Source organism: Castor canadensis, chromosome 2 (genome assembly GCF_047511655.1).
Source record: "Castor canadensis chromosome 2, mCasCan1.hap1v2, whole genome shotgun sequence".
NCBI lineage: Eukaryota > Metazoa > Chordata > Mammalia > Rodentia > Castoridae > Castor > Castor canadensis.
This window is the reverse complement of record NC_133387.1, coordinates 140,497,157-140,521,693: the sequence shown is the minus strand read 5'-3', so window position 1 is coordinate 140,521,693 and position 24,537 is coordinate 140,497,157. Positions and strand designations below refer to the sequence as shown.

The window sequence follows — 24,537 nt, the reverse complement described above, 5'->3', positions numbered from 1 at the left end:
TGGAAGTAACCCAACTGGAAAATTGGTATTTTTTTTTTCATGAAGTAGCTAAGACATTTCAATGGAGAAAGGGCAGTCTTTTTCAGCACATAGTTTAGGGACAATTGGATATCCATATGCAAAAGTGAAATTAGATTCTTACTTCACACTGTACACAAATTTTCATAGCAGTATTATTCACAATAGCCTGAAGCTGGAAACAACCCAGATGTCCATAATCTGAAGAATGGATAAACGAAATGTGTATAGCCATACAATGGACTATTATTCAGCCATAAAGAGGAGTGAAGCACTGATACATGCCACAACATGGGTGAATCTTGTAAACATTACACTAACTGAAAGAAGCCAGTCACAATACACTAAATTTTATATGATTCCATTTGTATGAAATGGCCAGAAAAGGCAAATGTATAGAGAGAAAGCAGAATCATAGATGCCTGAGGCTGGAAATAAAAGTGAGAATTCAGATTCTTAAGAAAGGAACTAATCATTCACCATATATTTGCGAAATGGTTGAGGCTTTACTGGTATGTAAAATACATTTCAACCAAAAAATTTTAGTGAACTTGTAAAGTGCTTACATTGATTGACAATTTGCTACAGAATCCTTCTAGAACTTAGTAACCAGAAATGCACATAGAAATAGAAAGACTTTGTTTACAAAAAATACATTGAGAACAGTCCATAGGAAGTGACCATATTTGAGAAATAGAAAGAAGTTGGTCAGGAAGCACTCCAGGCTGAGCCAAGATGTAGGCAGGGAATGCCATGGTCTGTATTTGGGCTTTAAAGAATACAGTTCCACTCTTATGTCCCTGGGGGTGCCAGAGGAACAAGCTACAGTCCTGGTTGTAGAGGTTCCCAGGGGCTCTAAGGTAAAGACCCAGGTTCTTCAGAAATCCAACTCTCCATTTCCTTTTTATTTTCTTTCTTGAGAAGAGGAAGGAATTAGCTTGAAGGTGGTTTCCTTTTAAGTCTGAAAATGCAGCAAGGAGAGCCAAATGAAGCTCTCCAGAAGAGAAGCAACAGCTATGACGAAAAGAAACTTCCCTAAGAAGATCTTTTTCAGGATGACACATGCTATTTTCTCCCTCTCCCTCCGTGACTCAGACTCATTTCACACAGACCTTTGCCTGTGTTTTCTTTCCTCTGTCTTGACCTCTAGCCAGTACACTGTGTCCACAATGTTTTCCCAGTCCTGCTCCCCAGCCTGAATCAGCCTGGTAAAAACATTAGTTGGAAGAGTTCTGTGTTTACTGGATAAATTCCTCTACAACAAATACCTGTGCAATGAAAATCTCTGTTTAGCCAAAAGTCCTCCATAGCCCAGCTATGTCCAGTCTAGTTCAATCCATCATCCATGGAACAAAATTCTGTTCCATACCAAGTATTTAGACAGTCCAGTTGAGCTACTTGTAAAGGGATTTGACCTGTAATACTTCCTTTTCCCCAGGGAGCTTAAGAAATAAGTAGAAGCAAAAACAGAGCCCACTCCATACTTGGAGAATATTTTCCCACATGCACTCATTTTAAAAATCCAGTTCCCAAGATTTCTTTTCCCAATAGTCTACCAGATCAAGGACAAGACAAGGAGATACACTCCAGATAGGACAAGCATGGACCTTCCCAGAAGAAAAGGATGGGAACTCATCATTCAAACAGGCCCTGATCCAGAGTGTTGTAGGAAGTGATCATGGGATCAGAAGTGAATCAGTTGAAAGAAACATTCCAAAAGGGCGATAGTGCAGAATATGAACTTTGACTTCACAGGACTTATGAAAAATGCATTTACCTTCCTTGTGTTGTCCCCTTTTGGTTCTTTCCCAGGACGAAGTGATTCATCTCACCAGGTCACTACGGAAGAAGCTGAGCATACTCTTAGCTTTTGTATCATTTTCCTGGGGCTAGCTTGTCCTCTCAGCAGATGCATCCCCACCCCCACCCCAGCCTCCAGTGTACTCACACCTGCTCCCCAGAATGTCTAGGGACAAGTATTAGGAAGTTTGATTGTGAGCCCGGCTCTGTGGTTTCTCTGCTTTGGTCTCACTGTGAATAAAGCTGAGGCTTTTATCTCCATCCATCTGTTCTTCTGCTCATTCTCAAGAGATTCTGAATTCAGAGAGGCTAAGAGCTGTATTTATTGGTCTCTTCAAAACCCGCAAATCAAGATTTGAAGTAGAGCCAGGCATGAGGTACACATCTGTAATCCCAGCATTCCTAGGCTAAAACAGAGGATCTTGAATTTAAGGCCAGCTGGGCTAGTGAGACTCTGTCTTAATCTCTTACACACACACACACCAAAAAAAAAAAAAAGAGAGAGAGAGAGAGACTTGAAGTAGTACTGGCACTGAAAACTTTGAAAACCAATGATTAATACAAAGAAATTGTTCTGGCAGGAGACGAAATTCACCGTACACCCTTGAGTGAGGGTTGAGCTCCTCCACCAGGGAAAGGAGCCTCGTCTTCCAGAAGAAGAAGAAGAATGCAGCTTGAGGAGAATGCACATGGGGCAGCAAGGCAGGAAGGGACAGCTTCCCAGAAGCTTGAAGTGGGGGGACCAGCATCACTTCCAGATTCACTCATGTCTGAAATGGGAAGTGATGTCAAGAGCCCCAAGTTGGGACCCAGAAAAATTTTGTGTCAGTCTCAGCTCTTAAAAGATGCTTTCCCTTTGCCATTTTCAGTCTTGTTAAATGAGCATAAACATCAATTGTGCCTATACCTTAGGATTGCTGTAAGATCACATAATAAATATATAGATAGATAGATACACACACATTCATATGCACTGAACCTTAGAATAAAAGAACAATAGAAGTATATGGTAGCATGGAAAAACAGTGATAAGGTACACGAAGATATTTTGGGGCAGAAGTGCTAGGTATTTTCCATTTGCTCATTCATCTCCACTCCATGCTGATGTGTATCCTGGAAGCTAAATTGCCTCAGCTCCATCAGTGGGTTCCCTTGCCTTTGGACAAATAGTTAAATTGAATCAATCAGGAGCAATAGAAGGAATTGGATTAGATTACCTGATGTCCCCTTCTGGTTTATGTGTCCTGGCTCCATCTCTCTGTGGAGGGCACAAGTTACTTTCTCAATCCCCAAAATTTTCTCCCCAGACCAGCAGTATTGTCATCCATGGAATCTGTGAAAAATACAAATACTCTGGTTCTATCTGTGACTTAGTGAAGCAGGAACTGGATGTGGAGTGGGGGTGTGTTTGAACAAGTTCTCCAGGGGATTCTGATGCACACTAAAGTTTGAGAACCATTGCTATAAGGACCCACCTCTGTTCCTTTGCTCCCAGTAACACAGCCTGATCCTGTGTTGCTTTCCCAGAACTTTACTGACCTTTGTAAATCATCTTTTATTATACTCTCCTTAAGTTACTCATTTTGAATGTTCCAGCATTTCCTGCAGGATTCTGATGTTGTATACTGGGGGCTTCTTGGGATCTCAAAAATAAGACAAGTAACTGCTTTGTATTCAACCTGTGAAACAGATGAGTCCACGGACAAGTCGAAAGAAGAGATGTGTTGATGGGAAACCCAAAGAAGGAGATGGAGTTAGACATCATCATGGGTTGCAAACTCCCCAGATCCTTCAGGCAGAAGCCCGGAATGGTTCTCCATGTTTCAGGAAATGTCTCCATTTAGTAAACTCAGAAATGATGTCACATCCTTAGGAGACATATGACTAAAACCTGAGGTTTTGTGTGGGCTCAGACCTTTGCGTTGGTTTGTATCAAGGGCTTTAGCCTGAAGAGGGAAGCTGCTAAAATAAGTTGCTGCTTGCAAAGGAAAGCTATTATTTCTTTACTTTGAATGAGACCAAGCAAAATTCATACCATTTATTTTTCATCCAATATAAAACTTGCATGCCATGCCATGACATTCAAGCAGCTGTAGAAAATAAATAAATTCAAAGGGTCATTGTGACTTGAGTGTATAATGCCCAAGACAAAGAGAGACTGTTCTAGGTGTTTGTTTCCTCCTGTCTCTTCTCACAGGGACTCTCCTTGTTTTCAAGGCATAAATCCAAGGCAGAAATATTTAACAGAGTTTGGGAAGGGAGCCTAGAGTAAAAATCGGGAAGCTCAACTCCAACAGGTCATTTCCTTTAGAAATATAAGGGTTCAGAAAACTAGAGTCAGGGTAAGAAAAGGTGTCTCTGGGGAAATTCAGGCCAAAGTGCTACCCACTGTTTTTTTTAACCTTGTAAATTGAGTCCATTGCTTTTGCCTACAAATAAAACTGTTTTCAAAGTGGCATCTCCTGTTTTCACCTTACAATTTATTAACTTAACCAGTAAGAGCTGGACCATGTTGGGGAGGGGGGTGGTTGCGGAGAAATGTGAAGCAGTTTAACTTTGTCTTCAGTTTTTTCCCTTAAGTGACTTTTAAAAACAATTTCTGCTGGGCATGGTGGCTCACACTTGTAATCTTAGCACTCAGGAGGCTGAGGCAGGAGAATGGGAGTTCAAGGCCAGCTTGGGCTACAACTACATAGCAAGTCCCTGTCCCAAAGAAAAAGAAAGAAGAAAAGGAGGAAGGAAGAAAGAAAATCCAGAAATACTACTGGAAGCCCATGCAGACCTTCCAGCCCCCCAAGGGTAACCACAATCCTGACTTTAAACCCAGGGATTATATAAGTGGAGTCAAGTAGTATGCACCTTTTGTGGTCTGGCTGCTTTTCTCAACATTGTAAAAATCATCCCTGTGTGTAGCTGTGCAGTAGTTGGTTCATTCTCCATTGCTTTCTGCATACTTTAAAAAAATTATGCTAAAATACACATAGTATAAAATTTACCATCTTAACCATTGTAAGTGGCAGTTCAGTAATTTTAATTAACATTGTTGTGCAGTCATCATGACCATATATCTCTAGGACTTTTTCATCTTCCTAAATTGAAACTCTGTACTGTAAATAACACTTCCCCATTTACCTCCCCCTACTCCAGGGCCTGGAAACTATTTCTGCATTCTGTCTCTATGAACTTGATTACTCTAGTTACCTTATGTAACTGGAATCATACAGTATTTGCCCTGTCATCTCTGGCTTATTTCACTTAAAAGTAATGCCCTCAAGGTTCATCTGTGTTGAAGCATATGTCAGAATGTACTTTTAATAGCTGAATAATATTCCATCATTTGGTTATACCCCTATTTTGTTTCTACTTTGTGCTTTTCAGAGTATATTGCCTTATACAGGACTCAGTGACCCCAGGTCAGGCACAAGCAAGCCTCTGACTACTCTTATACCCTCTTTTTTGGTTGCTCCAAATCTGCCTCCAATTTATACAGAGTACTCCTTGTGTTATCTTTTTTTGCTTACTCAGCACTAGCTAAAACAATATTTCATAACGAATGAAGTGTAATGAAGTCATCCACTTTCCCTCCCTGGACCTGAGTTTCCTCATTCTTGAAATAAAGGGTTTGAGCTACTAATTTCTCAAGTCTTGCCTACCTTAACATCTTTGATTTCATAACAGACTCACACTTAACAAAGCTCTTCAGTGGCCTATTCCAAGGGCTTGACTAACAAAAACAACAGTAATTTTTTAAAAATACATTGATGTGTTCCAGCTTATGTAATTTCATCTTATCTCCTTGGTAACCCTGTAAGGTAATGGGAGAACTTAAGGCTTTATGTGAGAAATGCTTGCACAAGGAAACAGGAGACAGACTTGCAAAGTGTTTCTTGAAGGTGGTCTCTGTCAGGGGAGGGTTTTCAACCTAATTTATTTTGTTCCAAATGTGAATTGATGGAACAATTCCCCAGGGGCTAGAGGGAAGCTGCAGTTCCCAACCCAGTCACTAGATGACTGCATAAGTTCATCCAGAGGGGAAACAACTCAGTCCCAGAGCTAGGATCATTCCAAAGTGACAGGAAACCAAATGAGGGTTTTTTTCCAGGAGCCTTTGCAGATATAAAATGGTGAGGAAGCCCTGAGTATTCTGAAATACACCAAGACTGGAATTGGACTTAAAATGCTATTCATTCTGTTCCTGTATAAGTTAAAATAATGACAGTGGTAATTTTAACCTCCATCTTGTGACTTCTCAATCTTATTCTCTCCTGTCTTCCTTCTCTTTCATCAGCAGAACTCATAGGAGAGGCAAAACCCAAAGTTTTTATAGATCCATAATCGAAGTATCCTGACTTAGACAATATCAAGGGACAGAAGTTGACAGGCAGACCAGCAGCTCTCCCCTGCAACTTATAACACTCTCACACATATTTGAAGAATGTTTGGAAACTCCTATATCAGACCAGGAGCCATACCAAGATAAACACTCTTCTTGATAACTGATGCTAATATAATGGTGTTGGTATATGTGCCCATTCTTTCCTAAGTATATACTAGCATTTAAAAATAATCTTTAGCCAGGCACCAGTGACTCATGCCTGTAATCATAGCTATTCAGGAGGCAGAGATCAGGAAGATCATGGTTCAAAGCCAGCCCAGGCAAATAGTTCGCAAGACCATATCTCGAAAATACCCAACACAAAAAAGAACTGGTGGAGTGACTCCAGGTGTAGGCCCTGAGTTCAAACTCCAGTACTGCAAAAAAGGAGAAGAATCTTTAAAACTTTATTATAAAAAGGGCTATTTATTTGATTAAACCACAACACCTCAATATTGACCTCAGTGCAAATCTTCTCTTACTTCGAATATCTGAGGCAAAGTTTATGTAGGCCTCCTTCTGCATCCTTAAATGTATTGGTATTTCTGCTACAAAAACATTCTCACCAGTTCCTACCAACTTCCTCTTATCTTTTGGAATTGCACATTTGATTTTAAAGATTGATTTATCACCTTTGAAACATAGGTTAATTTGTTTTATTATTGTTCTTTGTTTCAAGCTGTATTAGCATTAGGTTAATTAGCACACTCTATTGGTTTTAATTCTTTGATCTTCATGAAAGTTCTGGCACATTTCCATAGTGCCCATTCTTTAGATTTGTAATGCCCTGATGGGATAAAAACAGAAAAACAGAGAATAAATAAGTAACTCTTTTGGAATCCACAAAGAACAGTTTCAGCCACATATTAGCATTATATATGGATAAAATAAAATAATGTGAAACACTTTGGAAAGTTCAAATTAAACCATGCAAATGTGAAGTGAATATAATATTTGGCTTGACTTCAGATGGAAATCAAGAGCTGCTGAAATAATGCCTTGATAGGCATTACCACATACCTGGAGTTGAATATCTGGGTTAAGAGTATAGAGACAGAAATAGCATCACTTCTTAAACTAGTTAAATACTTTTTCTATTGTTTACTTGTAAGTGTTCTGGCTACTATTGTGACTCTTAACACATTAGTAACAGAGTAATGGGAGAATACATTTTTATTCGTAACTCAGAAACTCCAATGAATACCAGGAGACATAAATCAGAACCAAGTCTTAAAAGTGGCTGTTTGACAAGATGGAGCCAGTGTAATGTGGCTTTTCTATTAGCTTGGCTATAAAGTTGGCTATTAACTGAACACTTAATTGTATCCTCCTGCAGTGGAACCACAAGAGCATTCAGTCCTACAGGCTAAAGAACATGTTGTGCTTGTTGAGTACTGTTTAAAGCACTTTAAAAATCTGATTATAATTGAGTAATGACTAAACACAACCTTATTATAGCAGATTTTTAGAGGTGGCAAGCATGGTATATACCTACACAGAATTGTGTCTGGACAGCTGAGTCTGAGTCCTTGCTCCACCATTTATAAGCTGCATGATTTTGATCATGTATTTTTGCCTTTGTGAGCCTCAGTTTCTCCATCTAGATAATGAGGGTACCAGTATCTGTCCTTCTTACTTCATAAAGTTACAAAAATTAACACAAAAGAACTTTGGAGACATAAGCACGACACAAATATTAGTTATATTTGCCCAACGCAACCATGATATTTTACAGATCAGGAAACTGAGGCCCAGAGAAGCTAAAAGACTTGGCTAAGGACCTCTTGTGGCTGAGATAGATCTAGAACGCAGATCTCCAAGATTTCTTGTCAATATATCAGTCAGTACTGTTTTTTGACATTTTATATAAACTGCGGTTTCCATCTATGACTCATTTACATACAATTTATTACCCAGCCATTAAAATTTAACTTACTTAAAAGCTACATTTAATTACCATGTATATGTCAATGCATTACTGAACTTCCAACTATCCCTGAAGGAAAAAGTTTTGTTTTTATTTCACATGTCAGTGCTTGGCTAAAACTTCTCTTTTTATGAGAGTCACATGAGATAATCTGAACCCTAAATCTAATTACAAAAACCTACAAAACAAATTCAAACCTTGTATGAAAGCCAGAACCTTCACTGTACTTTCACATTCTTCTTAAAATAACTTTTTTTACCTTCATTCTACCAAATGTTTCAAACCTTTAACTTTACTATTAACATAAAAAGGACCAAAACTCAGAATTTAGTTTTAGGAATCTAGTTTTAGGAAGAAACTAAATCCGTATTTATTTTTCCAGCTAGAATTGTGTGGAGATTTGAGGCTGGTTTCTTTCTACAGAAAAAAAAAAATTCCAGGGGTATGTTCAACCTTGAGGCCTTACTAAGGAATGTCTTTCAAAGTCTTTGTAAGCTGATAGTTGTTTAATTTTAACAGTTTTCTACAATGGAATAGAATTTACATGTGAAGATTTGGCTCATGTCCTGGCTGGTTGATCTTAAACCTCTCTAAACCTGTTTCCTAATCTTTTAAATAGAGTTGTTTCAACAAAATGCCCAGATTTAAGTGTAAGATTAAAGGGGCAAGAGGAAAGGAAGGGGCTAAAAATGTAACAGAACTACTGTTGCAAAGCTAGTGAGTTTTTCAATCTAGAGAGAGGTAAAAACTTCACTATTCCTTATAGTCACAGTTCTGGGGAAATGATTCAACTGGGGTCATTTATAACAAGTAAGACTCACAGTCCACCTAAGTCATGGAGAGCACAGTGAGAACTTAAATGCATATGTTTGCTGCAAAGAAGTTAGGTAGGGATTCTCATTGGTAACCGATTAGTACAAGCTTCTAAGCCAGCACAATATATCCAGTAGGATATTTCTGCCTGCTTTATCCCTTAGAGGCAGAGGCAATGTCTATTTTCTCTGCCCGAGTGGCTGGAGGACCCTCTTGCTTGTGCTTGGGGAAAGTGTGCATTGTTCTCTGAGAAGGTACTGTGCAGAAGTCTGAAGCTGCAAGGGAAGAGAGAACAGGTGTTCACTTGACACAGAATGACACTCCAGCCCCAGGTGGGGCTGTTCCCCATACGCATGCTGTTTAAACTTCAAACTTACATAAGCTTCAGGTTCCTTCCTTTCTCTGGAGATGCCAAAACAGAAAAGGTAAACCAAGATAACAGCTGGAATATCTTTATGATAGCAATTTTTTAGCAGAGTGGTTGAGATAAAAACTTGAATTATAGTTCAACACCAACAAAATTCTTAATCACAAACTTTGAAATCACTTTAAACATTCTTTTCCAATTTTTTCAACCCAATTTATGTCCTTCATTCTCATTCCAGGAAAGTAAGGAAAACATATTTTTAGGGTGAAAGAGTAAGCAAGTATGCAACAAGTGTTTGTGGAATGAGGAAGAATTAATTAATCCTTCTAGAAACAAGTGATGGGAGACAGAATGCTGTGTGGTACAGGGCAACTGACAAGAACTGGCTGATTCTGATAGCTATCTCCATGTGGGAGGAGCTGGTGTTGTAGCTCAGTGGTTTAGTGTTTGCCTCACGTGCACAAGGCTCTGGGTTCAATCCCCAGTACCACAAAACAAACCAACAAAAAAATCCAGTTGGGTTATGTTTAGGGAAAGTTCTCATGGAATCTGCCTGAATTCCTGGTTTCCTTCTTGTCTTAGTTCAGGCTGCTGTAGCAGAAGGCCATAGACTGGATGAATTAAACAACAAGCATGTATGTATATGTGTATGTATTGCAGTGCTAGGGATAAAGCCCAAGCCTTGTAATGGCTAGGCAAGTAGTCTACCACTGAGTTACACCCCCAGCCCCACAAACATTTATTTCTATAGTTCTGAAGACTGTGAGGTCCAAGATCAAGGTGTTACAAGATTCCATGGCTGAGAACCTACTTCCTGGTTCAGAGACCTCTATCTCCTTACTACGTCTTACCATGTCAGAAAGAGGGCTAGAGAACTCTCTGGGGTTCATTGTTTTAATTATTATTTTTTAATGTAAAACATGCTGATGAGTTTTGTTTTGGTTTTGTTGGTTTGTTCGTTATTTTGTTGTGGCTGTTGTGAGGCATTGTGCTTGCTAGAGAGCCATGCCCCCAGCCCTATCTTCTTTTCTTTTTTTCCTTTTTTATTAGCATGTATTGATTTTGCAAAATAATGGGTTTCATTATGACATTTTCGAAAGCATATATACGAAACTTTTATTATGTCCTCCCCATTACCCTCTCTTGTCTACCTTCCCCCTCTCTATAGTACTCTTCCCCTTCCAAAATATTTTTCTTTCTTTTCTTTTTAATCTAAATTTTCATAATCTAGATTCCACAAATGTGAAAAAACATGCTATATTTATTTCTGAATCTGGCTTATTTTGCTTAACATGATGTTCTCCAGTTCCATCCATTTTCCTGCAAATGACATAATTAATTTTGAGGGGTTTTTTTTGGGGGGGGGGCAGGGTCTCACTATGTAGCCCAAGCCGGCCATCCTACTGTCTTAGCCTCCCAAACTCTGAGATTACAGATGTGTACTACCACATCCAGCAACTTCATTCTTCTTTATTATTTAATAAAACTCCATTGTGTGGAATTTTACTCAGCCATGAAAAAGAATGAAATCTTATCATTTGCAGGTAAATGGATGGAACTAGAGAACATCATTCTGAGTGAGGTCAGCCAAGCTCAGAAGACCAAAAATCATATGTTCTCCCTCATATGTGGACTTTAGATCTAGGGCAAATGCAGCAATGTGGTTGGACTTAGATCGCATGATAAGGGGAGAGCACATTTGGGTGATACAGAAATAGGTAGAAAACCCAAAACATGAAAGCATTTGATGTCCCCACTCCAGAGGAGCTAATACAGAAACCTTAAAGCAACAGAGGTTATCATGAGAAGGGGATCAGTAACCAGTGTAAAGATCAGTTAGAGATGAATTAACATGGGTCATAACACATGTACACAAAAGCAATGCTAGGAATATTTCTGTATAGCTATCCTCAACTCAGCTAGCAAAAACGCTTTGTCTTCCTTGTTAGGCTTATCTCTTTTCTTCAACAAAACTAGTGATAAAGGCAGAACAGGACCTGCCTGGAACTGAAGGGGGAAAGAGGAAGAGGGTGGGGGAGGGGAGAAGGGGGGAGAAATGACCCAACAATGTATGCACATGTGAATAAAAGAACAAAAAACAAACAAAAAACTCCTTGTGTGTATGTGCACACGTGTGTGTGTGTGTGTGTGTGTGTGTGTCCATCCATCCATTGATAGGCACATTGGCTGATTCCATAACTTGACTACTATGAATAGAGCAGCAATACATTTATGTGTGTGCAGGTATCTCTATTGTATGCTGTCTTAGATTCCTTTAGGTATATATCTGGGGTCTGTTTTAGAAGGGCACTAATCCCACTCATGACCTAATCACCTCAAAAGGTCCCCACCTCCTAATACTATCACATTGGGGGTTAAGACTTCAAAATATGAGTGTGGGAGGGGACACAAATATTCAATCCATAACACTCCTAGTCCCTTTCTTCAGTGGTTAGTATGTATTACAGAAACAGAACCTTCTTCCTTCCTCCTTGAAGGTATACTTCAAAGGGAGAGCAAGACTAAAGTATTTTAGACCGTTCCAGATGGTGTGTCTGTGAGAGGGAGTCCCATAGGCATAGGGTATTTAACTTTAATCATTTCCTTTTTATGCACTGTTATGTTTAGAAAAACCAAACTTAGCAAAATAAATTAAACATGCATTTAATCAACAAATATTTATTGTGGGCCCATCTTAAGCCTCATACTAGTTCAGAAACTACAGACGTAGTAATGAATAAGACAAAGTCTCTGTCCTCCCACAGTTTACATTTCACTGGGAACAGAGAGATAAGGAAGAAATAGGTAAATACAGGTGGTAGTAGGCAGGTGGTGATAGGAGCAACGGAGGAAATTAAAGCAAGGTGAGGAGAACAGAGTGTTGTATTCCTGGGAAGGGGTGCAACTTACATGTATTTCCACTCCAGTATTCACTGTGGCACAATGAAATATTTTAAATCCTGTTGATTTACAACACAGTTTATTATTATTTTGTAGGTTGACTGGGTGGTCCTCACTTGGGAACATTTATACAATTGCAGTCATATGACAACTGAGGCTGGAGTTATCTACAATGGGCCAGACATTCAAAAATATCTTTTTTTGTGTGTGTGGTACTGGAGATTGAACCCAAGGGTTTACACTGAAAATGTCTCCTTAATTCATCCGTATGGTCCCTCAGCTGAGAAGACTGGAGCCACTGGAGTCTGGCCAGGCATTGCTCCATGTCCACATGACCTTTCCATGTGGCTTCCAAGGTTTCTTATGAGCTAACCTTGGTAGTTATGCAGGTGTCACTTCTATCACAATCTATTGGTCAAAATAAGTCTTAGGGCCCACTAGATTACGGGAGAGATTAGTAGGCAGTGAATACGATGTGGCTCATTGGGGAGCCATTTTTTTGGACGGGAGCTACCACAATTATTATAGAGATGACCTCACTAATAAAATGATATTTGAGCAGAGATCTAAGGGAAGTGAGAGAGCAAGCCATGTGGGTATATAGAGTAGATCTCATAGCGGAGCGAATAACAAGTACAAAGTCCTCAGGCTTCCATATGTTTGAGGAAACAAGGAGACTAGTCTGGCTAGAGTAAGTGAGATAAGTGGAGAGACAGACACAGGAAATAATTGAGAAAGGGAGTGAGTCTCAGTAAGATACATATGGCTGTATAAGCCATTATAAGGACTTTGGATTTTATCTTGAGTAACATGAGAAGTGATCAGTGATACTGAGCAGAAGAACGATATGACCTGACCTTTGTCTTAAAAACTTACTCTGCATTGTACTATTGAGTAAAAGCTATTAGGTGGTCAAAGAGCAGGAAACAAGTTATTGCAATCATCCAGGCCAACAGAAAATAAAACTTGGGTTAGGATAGAAGCAATAAGAAATGGATTCATGGCAGAACAGGTTCTGCCTGGAAGCGAGAGGGTTAGGGGGGAGAAGGAGGGGACGGGTGGGGGGAACAGGGGGGAGAAATGGTCCAAACAATGCATCCACATATGAATAAATTGAACAAATGAATAAAAAATCTGTGCTCTGAAAAAAAAAGAAAAAGAAATGGATTCATTGTGTATGTTACAGAGATATAAACAACAGAGACTTATTTTCTATTTCTAGTTCTGGTGGCATTTTTAATATTTTAAAGGTGGAGTATTCCAAGATTTCCTGATGTTTTGTAATAGAAATTAAATATTTCATAAAGTTCTTTTTGCTGAAGTTTCTAGAAGATTGAAGTTGCCATTTATTAAGATGAGGAAGACTGTGGTCATGGTGGTACCTGCCTGTAATCCCAGCCATGGAGAGACTGAGGCAGAAGGTCAAAAGTTAAAGGCCAGCCTGAGCTACATGCTGAGACCTACCTCAAAGGAACAAGGACTGGAGATGTAGCTCAGTAGCAGAGCACTTGACTAGCAAGCACAATGCCCCAGAAAAATAAAAAGTTAAGGAAGATTATGTGAGCTATATAGGCAGGATGGACTAGTCCTCAGGAATTTAACTTTATATAGGTTAGTTTTGAGATTACTATTGGAGATTCCAGTGAAATGAAAGTAAATACAAAGTTTAATTTGCCAGGTCATATTTCTCCTAGTTTTATATAACTGTACACATTAATACATGCTGTGAAACTTGGAAGAAGACATAAAAGATCTGGGTAGCTCACAGCATTGTGGGAAAGCTGGAGACCTATGCACAGGGTCTTTGGTGAACTCTTAAGTTCTCATTTGGACATAAATGAATAGGCAGTAGTGTTGTGAAAGCAGTACAGGCTTTGAACTCATGCACACTTGGGTATGAATGCAGGCTCCTCCCTTTATTAGCAGTGAGGCTTCAGTGGATTACATGGCCTGAGCCTTAGTTTTCTCATCTATAAAGTAAGAATAACAAAACTCACCTTGGAATGCAGTTTGGGGAATTAAGTGAACTGTGTAAAACACCTGGCATATAACAGATTCTTGATAAATAAAAGCTATTATTTATATGCCCAGTATTGTTTTCCTCAGACCTACCATGCTTCTTCCCAAAGACATCAGAAGAGATGGCAGAAAGCAGGGTGGTACTCAGTGGGTAGCCTTACACAGGTGCTGGCCTGTGTGGTTCCACCCTACCCCTGGGACATGCACCTGCAAACAGGCATGTCTGGTGGCAGCTGGACATGATTAACAGCAGTAAAAACCAAAAGCAGTCAGTATACCTAGCATCCTTCCAGGCTGGCCCAGTGTCATGTGTGAAATGCAGTTCAGTAGAAATGACACGGGATATATGTTCAGGTCTAAAAGACAAGTTTGCCTTCACTTTCAAAGTTTTAAACAAAGAGATACAGCGATGCAAGACAGAGGAACACTAAAGCCACAGAGTCTGCTCAGGTCAGTGCTATATTTTGTTTTGTTTTTTGAGACAGAGTCTTGCTGTGCAGCCCAACTAGCCTCTCACTGTATAGCTCAGTTTGGCTTTGAACATTGAATCCTCCTGCCTCAGCCTCCCAAGTGCTGGGATTCCAGGTGGCAAGTACCATACCAGCTCCAACAGTGTTACCTTGATGTTCACTGGTTATCCAGTAAATATGCTACCCTTGAGGTGAATGTCAAAGACAGTAGGAGCATGTAGACAACACTGCAAATCATCTTCCAACTGCTTAACTGATGCAAGTCCTTAGGGAATTGGGGTGGTGGGAGCACATGGAAGATGGAAGTTTCCTTTGATTATTCAAACTAAGAAAATAATAAGCAAGATGATACACTGAGTAGAAACAGATGTGACTAGCCATCTAGGGAGTAGGCGATATGATGGCATAGCCAGGCTGCATGAAGGGCTGCAGGACGTTGGTGATCATGAGCTTACAGTGAGTCTAATCAGTGGAGTTGTGTCCTCCCCCCATGCACAATGCTTCCATGCATGAAGTAGGCAGAGCTGGGCTCGAGTACAGTTAGGATCTTGCCAGACACATACTGTGAAAGTAGAGAGACAAGGAAGTTGAGGGTGAACAGAAGCTGGGCAAGGAGAGAAGTAAGGACATCATGAGGGTGAAGGGCGATGGAGGTGTCAGGGTCAGTGGACTCTAGGCCCCAGTGGGTTTAAAGAAATTCTTTGAGCAAATCTTGGCATTACATTCTTTTTTGGGCTGCTGACACAGCTCAGAGGTAGACCACTTAACTAGCATGTACCAGGCCCCAGGTTCAATCACCACCATCACAAAAAAAAAAAAGTCACACAATTCTTTCTCCTTTTTTCAAAGGTAAAGTTAGACATTTCCTCACCATCTTCCCATTTCTCCTTCCTTCTTCACACTTTTTTTTTTCTCTTTACCTTTCCATTGTAAGTTCATGCAGTAGAGTACTGCAATCTGCTTTGCTGCTAAGGATGACAGGGGCAGAGAGCTATCCCTCCCAGTGTAAAGAAGTTAAATGGTGTTATTTCTAAGTCCTTTAGCATTACCCAGATTTGGCATAGAGATAGGATTATGCTGCTGAACTTTATTTTTCTCCTTAATTTACAAAGAGCTCTCTTACCTCAGCCATTCCTGTGCTTTGTTGGAATTTTCTGTGGATATGCAGCCTGTTGCAGAGCAAGCTGGGTGGAAGGAACTGTAACCTGATTCCTGACTTGGGGCAAGATACTAGCAAAATAGAGGCCTCCTGACCAGAACTTCTTGCTCAAGTTCCTAAAGGGACTCTCTTCTCACAGAGTGGCTGCAGGAGATGAGATGACAGGCCGTTTTTATCAATTTGTTGTGCTGGTTTTCACCTGCCTGAAAACTATCTTAAAATAATTGCTTTCCAAATGTAATGACACAGCAGTCTGTTTTCTAGAAACCTTAAGTTCAATACGCAACTTGTTCAAAGTTTTGCCCTGGTGATTCCAGAGGCCCTTTAAGGTAGAATGAGCACCTCAAACAACACAGAAAGGACAAAAAAAAAAAAAAATAGTGTCCATTAGATTTTGGAATCACAGAAAGTGAATCCACCACCCAAAGAGGGAAACTTGACAGGTCCCCATGTCCATCTTCCTGCCTCTCAGTGGGATGCAGAGAAGCTGTTCTGGAAGAAAGCTCTTTGCCCATTTGACATTTAGGTCCCACGTGCCGTCAAAGCCTCAGGAATTTTAAAATGTTATATTTATCTTTCAGCACACTCCTCTACTCATTGTATTATTCTCCACTCACAGATACTCAGTTAGGAAATTCACTCCTTGCTAAAACAAACAAACAAACAAAAAACCAGCCTAATTTAAAAATAATTCTTGTACCACAATGAAAATTGATTATGACAACCTAAGGCTTAAGTTTTTTTTGTTTTTTTTTTTAATTTGTGAAAATCATAGCTTTTGAAAGCAAATTGAGTTCTCCCTGAGTTCAACCAGCTCATCTTTGCTGGCATTTTGAATTGGGAAGAGAGAGCTGAAGTAGCTGCATCATCACAGTTTATATTATTCTCAATTTATAGCCCCATTTTCCTCATCTGAAAAATGTGAAGAAGCATATCTATGCCTACAGATACATAGGTAGCAAATATAAGAAGCAGTTTGTAAGCAGGAAAATATTAAGAGTGTGTTTATTTTTAGAACATACTCCAAAATACTCATATTATCTTGTTTGGGATCCTGCTTGGGCAGCTCTTTTCTCCTCTCTTTCTTTCCCCAATTTCCCTAAGCAGCCAGGTTTCCTCCATGAAATATTCCTTAGAACAATGCTCAGAGACTACACAAAAGCTAAAAATATAGCCAAAAAAGAAATTGGATTGCAGAGACCTTCCAGCTCAACATATTTCTTAAGAGGGCGCTGTAAGACTGGGCAGAGGAGGAACAAGGGGATGCAGATTGGAGAAACCAGTGCCAAGAAAGCAGGATGGGAGAAGAGAGTCAGGAAAGGCATCAATTAGAAAGAGAGATCTTTAACCTTGGTTGGGAAAGGAGAGGAAAGGGCAACAACATGCCAACAAATCCCAAAAGTATGTGAAAGGAAGTTAGTACAGAAAAGAGCAAAGTAATCACAAGAGAAGATAATTTTTTCAAGGAGGGAGCTTTAAGGTAGCACTGCAGGTAGGCACTGTAATAGAATGGAGTTATAAAACTTTAAACTGCTGGGAAGAATTTAACAAGAATATGTGGTTTCTATAGCCAATTACTGGAAAGAAAGTGCACTCACTATTACACTACATCATAGGTAAAATTACACTGTGACCAGTAAAATACAGAAAAGAGATTGTCTTAAAACACCAGAGCTCTGCATGTGGGGGAGGGTGTATGGAAGACCAGCTTGCAGCAATGCACTTTCACATCTGCATGCTTCCCACTCCCAAGGAATCCAGAGCACACACAGAAGCTCAAGAGGAGGATAGGTTTTTGATAAGCATCAGGTGTGGAAATTGAACGAGAAACCACCATTTGGGTTTTGGCTGGGATTGCTCTCTCTAGTGGATTTTTTCATTCTTTTCTTTTTTGAGATAGGCTGTTGCTATGTAGCTCAAAATGGCTTCAAACTCTCCATCCTCCTGCCTCAGCCTCTGGGATTGCAGTTGTACATCAACATACCAGCCTCTAATGGAAATTTTTTCAACAGGGTAATTGCTAACACCTAGTCTACCTTGTCATTTACAGGAGGCTGCATACACCTATTTACAGACCCAGCTTCCTGTCCAACATTACCAACAACTCTCAGTCTCCTCTACACCTAATAAAATGTCTTCTCTGAGCCTAGAGAAAGGCAATACCCTTACAAGACTGTTTCAAAACCAGTCATTAGGGATAGCCACAAAGCTCCCCAGAGAACAAAATCAAAAATTTCAATTTATTTTTAAGTTTTCTTTTAAAATGTTTTTCGTTTTTCTTTGTTTTGTTTTTTTTGTTGTTGTTGCTGTTATTTTTGGATGTACTTGGGGTTTGAATCCAGGGGTTCATGCTTGCTAGGCAAGTGGTCTACTGCTGAGCCACACCTCCAGCCCCCTTTTTTGTTTTGGTTTTTGAGATAGGGTCTCACTATGTAGCCCAAGCTGCCTTGATCTTTGTGTAGCTTAGGCTAGTCTTTAACTAGCAATCCTCCTGTCACAACTTCCAAAGTGTTAGAGTTCTCATGAGCTAGATTCAGCATACTTTTTTCTTTTTTTTAATTTGTCATTCCTAGAGTTTGAACTCAGGGACTTGTGCTTGGATTAAAAAAAATGCTACAAATGCACAATGGAATATTATTCAGCCATAAAGAAGAATGAAGTTTTGTTGTTTGCAGGTAAATGGATGGAACTGGAGAACATCATGTTAAATGAAATAAACCAGGTTCAGCAAGACAAGGTCATGTGTTTTCTCTCATATGTGAAAGCTACATACAAATACAAGCCTTATAATGTATACATACCTTTATATATGTACACACATACTCACATATATATATATATATATATGTAGAATATGGTTTCAAAAGTGGAACTGTTAGAGAAAACTAAAGGAGGAGGAAAAGAAGAAAAGAATAGTAGGGAGGGGGTAGGAGGAAAAGGGTAAGGGAGAGTAATGGAAGAGGTTGAATGGACCAAAGTAAAGTATACCCACAGTGGGCATACATTGAGACACCTCTTTAAGCAACAGCTTAAATACTAATAATGAAAAATAGGACTGTAAAATAGGTACAGTGGGGGGTTCTAGTGGGGGCGAGGGTGAAGGAAGGAGATTAAGGTGATGGTACATGGTAGATGGACTTCATACACCTATATGAAACAGAACTAAGAAACCTCTTGCAATTGCTTTAAGTGGGGTGGGGAGGGGGGAAGGGGGGAGAGACGATGAGGGGCAATGTAAATAATGTATAATATAAGTCTAATCAGAATTGTCACTATGAATTCCCCCCATATAATGACTATATCCTAATAAAAATTTATAAAAATAAATAAATAAAAAGAATGTTAGGGAGTGAATAATATTGAAATCTGTATAGGAATAAGACACAACAAAATGTACTGAAAACTGTCAAACAGTACAGGGTAGGGGAAAAAAGATAAGGAAGAGTAGTAGAAGGAATTTGACTAACGTACCATATATTTACAGGTAAATATACATACAGGAGGGTAAACAAAGGGTAAAGGAGGGTGAATATGGTTGAAGTACTTTCTCTACATGTATGAATATGGAACACTGAAACCTGTTTAAGTTATTTCAAGAAGGGGAATGGGAAAAGAGGGAGATTAATGGAGGAGATAAACCAGACCAGGGAACGATATACATACATACAGAAATGTCACAAGAAACCCCCTGTACAACTGTCATATACTAATAAAAATGTGGTTTTTTTGAATGTCCTTTGATTCTTCCCACCCTTTTCACTTGATTGGTCCTTCTCTTTCTGATGACATACATCTCATCTCAGGTAAACCTGACCCACTTACTCCACTGTGAACACCGGGATGGGTCTTCCCATATTGTATTTATTTGGAATTCACCAAGTTGGTGACACTTCTACTTTGGCTGTTCTGAAATCAAGCAAGGGACAGTAGCTGAGAAAAACTCTACTCTCTTCCACATGGTTCAAGGAACACACCCGCTGCCTGACTACTAGACAGCTTTCACAGCCATAAGGTCTCTGCTGATACTCCATGGCCAACAGAAACAGAAACCAACAAAAGAAATTCTTTTCTGCCTCATGGGCCTTAAAACTAGGACTCAGTGACTTCTCAGGTCTGACTTCACTTGCAGGTTCAGAGTCCTAAGGCTGGGGCTTCTACCTTCACATGCATTCAAACAAGTTCAGCAATATCCTCTTCCTGTTTTCCTAGGTCATGGTGTAAGGGAAAGCAGGATTAAAACCTTTTGCCATAAGGGAAAACTCCTTCAATTTCCACTTCAGGTAGAGCCAATGAGACTGAACAAGAAAACAACTGCCATAGGAAATTTCCAGATGTTTTAACAGGGGAAGGCAGGAATAGATAATTGATTTATTTTATTTATTTATTTATTTTGAAACAGAGCCTTACTATATATTCCAGACTGGCCTCATACTTGCAATACTGCTGCCCCAGTGCTGGGATTACAGGTATACACTACCATATCTGGTCCTAACTTAAGTATATCATCTATTTCCTGTCAGGAACCTGATTGAAATCATTATGAACAGAGGACATGGGGGAATTTGAAATCCAAAAGCTAGAATTTTTTAAAAATACACAGAAAAAGACTTTGAAATGACTAGGTTTTAAATGTTCAAAGAGCCAGGCGCTAGTGGCTCACGCTTGTAATCCTAGCTCATTAAGAGGCAGAGATCAGGAGGATCATAGTTCCAAGCCAGCCCAGGCAAATAGTTCATGAGACCCTATCTCAAAAAACCCTTCACAAAAATAGGAGTGGCTCAAGGTGAAAGCCCTGAGTTCAAGCCCCAGCACTGAAAAAAAAAAAACCCACAATGTTCAAAGAGATAAATGAAGTAACAGATGACATAAATCCAGACAAGATCACACAAAGCTGGGTGTGGTAGCACACACCTACATTCCTTGCACTCAGGAACCGGAGGCAGGAGAATCTTGAGATAGAGGCTAGCCTGGGCTACACAGTAAGACCCTGTCTCAAAAGAAGTAAAATGGAAAAGTTCAGGTAGATGTTTCAAAGAACTAATAAAAATTTAGAAATAAAAAATATAGGTGAGAATTTAAAAGAAGTCTAAATAGGCTGGGCATGTTGATGACACTTGTAATCCCAGACTCAGGAGGCCAAGGCAAGAGGATTGAGAGTTTGAGGCCACATTGAGCTACATAAGAATATCATGTCAAAAATTTTTTAAAGGAAGGGAAATAAATAATAATAAATAATAAATAATGACAAGTAAAGTCATTATTAACACATTAGAAGATACATGTGAGATACCAGAATCCATTACAGAGAGAAAATATGAAAGAAATAGCTAGAGTGAATAGCTTCACATATTCAATAGGAGATCCAGAAGAGAGCAGAAAGAATAAGGGTGTGAGAGTAACAGCTGAAGAGAAAATGGCCAAGAGTATTCCACAATTGAAAAGAGATGAATCTTCATATTTTAAGCGCTATACTGGGCTGGGGCCATGGCTCAAGTAGAAGAACACCTGTCTAGCAGGCACAAGGCTTTGAGTTCAAACCCCAATATGGCCAAAAAAAAAGAAGTGTGCTGAATACAGCTCGTGAGATCTGATTATTAAACTTCCAAAAAATTTGCAAGCCAAGTGTTATCCATTCTTAACAATTAAATTGCATAAGCTTGTAATTAAATAATTATATAAAACAAAGGTAATAAATATTTAAAGCTTATCACTTCCCAGTTATTGTACTACATTATACTATTTTCTGTGCTCTTAAGGTTATTCATGTCTGTCACATCTGTGTGACTGAAATACCATGGTGCACTACTCTGCATCTGTTCTTAATTTCACAAAGATGTCACATTGGCACCACTAAAAGAAAAAAGGAAAAAAAAAGATAAAACATTGGTGACTTGTAATAAGCCAGAGTGGGAATATTTATATCATAGAAATTGACAAAGTCACTACAAGTCAGCCTTCACTCCCCCTCCACTTGCTAAATATTTTTCAGCACACCACTGTTCAAACATTAGGCATATTTAAACAACTGCAACCAATACTCCTAGACAGTCTGTGGTAAAACTGAAAAACATTAAGAAAATAAAATTCTTTAAAAACTACCAGAGAAGCCAATAAAATCAAAAATAGGAAATCAGTAGAGAAAATCAACAAAACAAAAAGCTGGTTATTTGAAAAGATCAATAACATCAACAAGCCTCTAGTCAGGCAAAAAAAAAAGTGAAAACACAAATTACTTGTATCAGAAAAGAGTTGAGTCTATGGCCACACCACCCTGAATGCGCCTGATCTCATCTGGTCTCAGAAGCTAAGCAGGGTGGGCCTGGTTAGTACTTGACTGGGAGAAAAGAGTTGATGTCATCATAGAGTCCATGAACCTTGAAAGTATAATAAAGGAATGCTATGTACAACTCTATGTCCACAATTAATAACCTAGTTACAATGAACCAACACTTGGAAGACTGCCAAAACTCACAAACAAAAGAATAGACATTTGACTAGGCCTACATTTATTAAAGAAATTGAATCAATAATTAGCAACCTTTGAGAAAAGAAAGCACTGTGCCCAAATGTGGTCACTGGTGAATTCTACAAAACACTGAAGGAAGAAATGATACTAATTTTCTATAATCAGTTCCAGAAAATAGAAGCATAAGAAATACTTCCTAACTTATTTTATGAAGTTGGCATTATTGTAATACCAAAACCAAAGACATTACAAGAAAAGAAAACAGAGACCAATATGTATCCCTCATGAGAATTGCTGCAAAAATTCTCAGCAAAATATTTGCAAATTTAATCCAATGGTGTATATATAAAAAATTACTTGTCATGACCAGGTAGAATTTATCCCAGGTACACAGGCTTATTCAACATCTGAAAATCAATTAATGAAATCTAACATAACAATAGGTTAAAATTTTTAAAATCACTTGATTATACCAATAGATTCTTAAAAAACATTTAACAAAATTGAGTATTCATTCATGATTAAAAAAAAAACTCTCAGCAAATAAGGAATAGAGAGGGAACTTCCTCAACTTGATATAGACCATCTACAAAAAACTGCAATTAAAATCATTCTTGCTGGTGAAAATCTTGAAGCTTTCTTGCATTAAGTTAAGGAACAAAGAAGGATGTACTTTCCTGTCACTGCTTTTCAATATCTGGAAATCCTAACAAGTTTCTTTTTAAAAAAGAAAATAAAAGCCAGGTGCTAGCTGCTCATACCTGTAACCCTAGCTACTCAGGAGGCAGAGATCAGTAGGATCACAGTTCGAAGCCAGCCCAGGGAAATAGTTCTGCAAGACCCTATCTTAAAAAGCCCTTCACAAAAATAAGGCTGGTGGAGTGACTCAAGGTGAAGCTTCTGAATTCAAGCCCTAGTACTGAAAAAAAAAAAAATGCAGAGATTGGAAAGGAAGACATCAGCTGTCTTTCTTCACAAATGACAGGGTCATCTATGTAGAAAATCTGAAAGAATCAACAAAAAAAACTTTACTACTGAGACTAGAAATTTACTATATCATGTAATTAGTATGATTGCAGAGCACAAGATTAAAATGTAAAACTCAATCACTAAAGTACCTCAACATTATAAAAGCTATATATGACAAACCTACAGCCAGCAATTATACTTAATGGAGAAAAACTGAAACCATTCCCTCTAAAATCAGGAACTAGACAAGGATGCCCACTATCTCCACTCCTATTCAACATAGTACTGGAATTCCTAGCCAGAGCAATTAGGCAAGAAGAAGGAATAAAAGGAATACAAATAGGTAAAGAAACTGTCAAAATATTCCTATGTGCAGACGACATGATCCTATACCTTAAAGACCCAAAAAAACTCTACTCAGAAGCTCCTAGACACCATCAATAGCTATAGCAAGGTAGCAGGATATAAAATCAACATAGAAAAATCATTAGCATTTCTATACACTAACAATGAGCAAACGGAAAAAGAATGTATGAAAACAATTCCATTTACAATAGCCTCAAGAAAAATCAAATACCTAGGTGTAAACCTAACAAAAGAAGTGAAAGACCTCTACAAGGAAAACTATAAACTTCTAAAGAAAGAGATTGAGGAAGACTAAAGAAAGGAGAGATCTCCCATGCTCATGGATTGGTAGAATCAACATAGTAAAAATGTCGATACTCCTAAAAGTAATCTACATGTTTAATACAATTCCCATCAAAATTCCAATGACATTTATTAAAGAGATTGAAAAATCTACCGTGAAATTTATATGGAAATACAAGAGGCCACCAATAGCCAAGGCAATACTCAGTCAAAGGAACAATGCTAGAGGTATCACAATACCTGACTTCAAACTATATTACAAAGCAGTAACAATAAAAACAGCATGGTACTGACACAAAAACAGACATGAAGACCAGTGGAACAGAATAGAGGACCCAGATATGAAGCCACACAACTATAACCAACTTGTCTTTGACAAAGGAGCTAAAAATATACGATGGAGAAAAGATAGCCTCTTCAACAAAAACTGCTCGGAAAACTGGTTAGCAGTCGTAAAAAACTGAAACTAGATCCATGTATATCACCCTATGCCAATATTAACTCAAAATGGATCAAGGAGCTTAATATCAGACTCCAAACTCTAAAGTTGATACAGGAAAGAGTAGGAAATACTCTGGAATTAGTAGGTATAGGTAAGAACTTTC

The 24,537-nt window shown here is 38.8% G+C and overlaps 1 long non-coding RNA gene across 3 annotated transcripts in view; it reads right to left on the bottom strand.

Moving 5' to 3' along the window:
- Window positions 1-6,619: 6,619 nt before the first annotated feature.
- LOC141420808 (uncharacterized) overlaps window positions 6,620-24,537 on the bottom strand; it is a 77,477-nt gene continuing 59,559 nt past the window's right edge. For all 3 annotated transcript variants that reach the window (XR_012445461.1, XR_012445460.1, XR_012445462.1), the window contains exon 3: window positions 6,620-6,980. This is a non-coding gene — a long non-coding RNA (uncharacterized lncRNA). The remainder of the gene's footprint in view (window positions 6,981-24,537) is intronic.